The 4,036-nt window shown below is 41.3% G+C and overlaps 1 non-coding gene across 1 annotated transcript; it reads left to right on the top strand.

The window, feature by feature from the left end:
* The first annotated feature begins 1,417 nt into the window (after positions 1–1,417).
* On the top strand, positions 1,418–1,489 carry TRNAG-UCC. The gene has a single exon. It is a non-coding gene; the product is annotated as a tRNA-Gly (tRNA).
* Positions 1,490–4,036: the final 2,547 nt, after the last annotated feature.

Here is a 4,036-nt window from a genome sequence, read left to right as displayed (position 1 = left end):
TTATGTTTTAAATTATTTTTTTTAAAGCATAGTCATTCTCTAAGTATTAAACCACTGTTTCCCAAACCAGTGTCTCATGGTACACTGTGCACCATGAGAAAAATGCTTGTTCTCAGAGAAGTTTGAGAAACATTGAATTAAACAAAATGAAGCAAATTTATTTATTTGTTAAGATTTCCCAGAGCTTTTAATGTGAAAACATTCATGGTGACTCAAAAAGGGAAAGAGGGAGAGAGCGAAAGATGTATGATATCCAGCTTTGCTCTTATGCTGGGTGGCTGGATACTCCCCTTAGCAGAATGAGTTTGTCTACACAGCAGCCTTGCAGTGGGAGGGACTCAATTTTGAACCCCAGTAAAATGATAAATTATTACATATCATGGCCTTTCAGGGTCTCTTGCAATTTATTGAAACCATGACTGTTCCATCATGAATGTGGAAGATTTACTCTACTGGACAAACATGAAGAAATTAATCTGAGATATAGATATAAGTGAACTGAACAATTATTTTTATTACTATTATGATTGCTTGACATCCATGTCAAATTCATTGTAATAATGATGGAAAACCTTCAAACCTTTGTTCTTTTTGCTTGAGAACAAATTTAATCTACCAAAGAAGAGTTTTGCTCAGGGAAAGTTGTGAAACATTAGTAGAATGACAATACAGGGAGAAATAGAAAGCAAATCTCTCCAGTTGCTGAGAAGGTGTAACGGTAAGAAAGGTGAGTCTGCTTTCTGCATTATAACAATTTAATGAAATGTTTAGGAGAATCCCATGAACTGATCGTGAAAACCATGTGGGAGAAAAAGGGGTGGGAATGCACAGACGACGTTAGTGAAATCGATGATGCTGGGAAATGCTTAAGAGTAATGGTGGTGGATTTACTTAACTGAAAAAAAAAAAGTTAAAAAATATATTGTGAGCTGAAAATCACTCAGTGGTGTTACTCAGTACTTGTGCTTTGGGAAATGACCATGGGAATGACTATGCTTTGAGTAAGTGTTTCTCACGGTTAGAATACAGAAAATAAAAATGTGAAACAAAACCACACTGTGGAAAGGAGGCCCAGAGTAAGAAATGTGACTGAGATTTTTCAGCGTCATATTTCACTTTAAACCCTGAAAACATTCCAAATGGTCCAGACTGCAACTGACAAACAGTAAAAATATATACGCACAGGAGAGCAGAGCAGCACGTTTCTCCCGGGTCTGGAGAGAAGGTATCTTTCTGTGTGTTGAGGAAATGGAGGATGTCAGTGGCAAGACGGCTTTTGTCAAATATACAATATTGAGAGATGACAAGGTTTCATTGAGAAAAAAAAAATCTTAAAATAAAAATCAGAGAGAAAGGAAAGAAACTCAGTGAAAAAGCAGACTTTAGATAAGTGATACGAAGTAATCCATGTGGGACTTCCCTGGTGGTCCAGTGGTTAAGACTCCACACTTCCAATGCAGGGGCACAGGTTCGATCCCTGATCAGGGAACTAAGATCCCACACGCTGTGCAGCGTGGCCAAAAATTAAAAAAAAAAATAAAAAGGAAATAATCCATGCAATATGTACATGTATATTTTTCATGCAAACTATATTAAGAAATGCTACAAATAGAAGTCTTACAAACTGATATCACACGTAGATCTCTAATGCAAATTCAGAAAAAAAATGTTGTTTATATTAATTATATCTAAATAAAAACAAAACAACCCCTAAAGCACTGTGGTAGGCAAGACTGGAGGATGATCCTTGGGTTGAGTAGAATAACGACTCCCACAGAGAGTCTAATCTCTGACGCCTGTGAATACGCTACCTTAAATGGCAAAAGGGACTTTAGGGGTGCAACTAAATTAATAATCTCGAGATGAGAAGATGAGCTTGGATTCCCCAGGGAGGTCCAGTGTTACTTAAGCAGGGTCAGAAAAGGAGACGTGATGATGGAAGCAGAGCTGGAAGATGGTACCTGCTGGCTCTGCAGATGGAGGAAGGGGCAGTTAATCAAGGGATGCAGGTGGACTCCAGAAGCTAGAAAAAGCAGGGGAACAGCTGTTCTCCCAGAGCCTCCAGATGGTGTGCAGCCCTGCTGACCCATTTCAGGCTTGTGACCCCCAGACCAGAAAGATAAGAAACGTATGTTGTTTTAAGCCACTGCTGCTGCTGCTGCTAAGTCGCTTCAGTCATGTCCGACTCTGTGTGACCCCATAGACGGCAGCCCACCAGGCTCTGCCGTCCCTGGGATTTTCTAGGCAAGAACACTGGACTGGGTTGCCATTTCCTTCTCCAATGCATGAAAGTGAAAAGTGAAAGTGAAGTTGCTCAGTCGTGTCCGATTCTTAGCGATCCCGTGGACTGCAGCCTACCAGGCTCCTCCATCCACTAAGTTTGTGGCAATTTGTTTCAGCAGCCAGAGGTAACTAATAAAGCCCTGGAGATTCCTACACCTCCCGCCCCCTCACCACCCATGTGTACTCAGGTCACCCCCGTCCCTTGAGTTTCAGCAGAATCTGACTATAATAAGATATAGTTCCTGTGATGACCCCAATTGTCAGTTGATTTTGTGTTAATTAAAAGGGAAATTATTTAAGATGGCGTTACCTAGCCAGGAGAACCCTTAGGGCCTGGGCTCTTTCAAAATGGGTATTGGAGGAATATTTTCCCCTGCTACCTCTAAGAATAGGGGAAAGGACCTAAGAGCTCTCTGGTTGCTGAGACTGATTCCTGGACAACTGCCAGCAAGAGAATGGGGACCTCGATTCTACAGCAGGAAGAACCTGCATTCTGCCCATGAGTTTAGAAGATGACCCGCAGGTCTCGATGCCAACGCAGCTGGCCAACATCCTGACTTCAGCTCTGTGAAATACCCAGGGTAGAGGACCCAGATGTGTTATGCCAGGATTTTAATACATGCATGTGTATTTTTAAGCCACTCTGAGTGTGGAAATTTTTTATCAGCATAGAAGACTAATACAAACATCGTGTGGAAGAAGGAATTGTCTGACTAGCACTTAAATGCGTGAAAAACAATCCCCCTTTTGTGCTAATATGTTACATGAGTAACAATAAATACATCTGCAACATTCCGTGAGTTTAGTACGGTGGGGGGGCAGGTACCTGGACTCTTACTGCAGGCTCTGGGCATTGGCTCAGATCTGCTTAGGAAATTGCTGGTCTCTTTGATCCAGCAATTAGGAAGAAATTACTTCATGCAAAAAATTCATAGCAGGGATATTTATGATAAAGAAACATGGAGAAAATAGGAGTGCCCGGCAACAGGAGGTGCCAAGCAAACATCATATTAATAGGAAGGAAATGCCATGGAGAACAGGATTAATTGTGGTACCCTGATGGGTAGTACTGCTGCCTGGAAAGCATGTAGAATCGTGCTAATTGAATAAAGCAGAGCAACAGTTAACGCGTAGCGACTCCACCGTTCATTAGCTGCGTCTCCTTAGGCTGTTTACTCATCCCCCTGGTGCTCCGTTTGCTTCTCTCTAAAATGGGCTTGATTTTAGTTTGTATCCAAAGCTCTGAAAGAGGCTACCAGGAGATTTGAGAGAGGTGGTATATGTGGAACCTGGCTTAGAAAACTGCTGGTCTCTTTGGTCTGGCAATTTTATTATTTTCTGGTTCTTTCTAAGACCTCCATGTTTTAGCCATTACCACTACTATTAGTCACACTATACAAAATGGATTGAATGCCTTCTCTGCCTCACTCTTTAAAATCTCTTGATTCAACCTGGAGGCACTATTACATGTAATTAATATTACACAGGGGAGGCTGTGTAACACAGTGGTTACATCAGGGCTGTGGAGTACTAATAGTCATAAACTGGACCCAGAATTGTTATAAGAATTAAGTGACCTGCGTTAAATGCTTCATAGTGCCTGACACACAGTCAGCTTTCAACAAACCTGAATTATTACTACTAAGCTGGCTTAAAGCTCAACACTCAGAAAAATAAGATCATGGCATTTGGTCCCATCACTTCATGGCAAATAGATGGGGAAACAGTGGAAACAGTGGCTGACTTTATTTTT

Source organism: Bison bison, unplaced genomic scaffold (assembly GCF_000754665.1).
Source record: "Bison bison bison isolate TAMUID 2011002044 unplaced genomic scaffold, Bison_UMD1.0 scf7180017864173, whole genome shotgun sequence".
In the NCBI taxonomy this organism is placed as follows: Eukaryota; Metazoa; Chordata; class Mammalia; order Artiodactyla; family Bovidae; genus Bison; species Bison bison.
The sequence above is the reverse complement of the archived record's forward strand: the minus strand, read 5'-3'. Positions and strand labels throughout refer to the sequence as shown.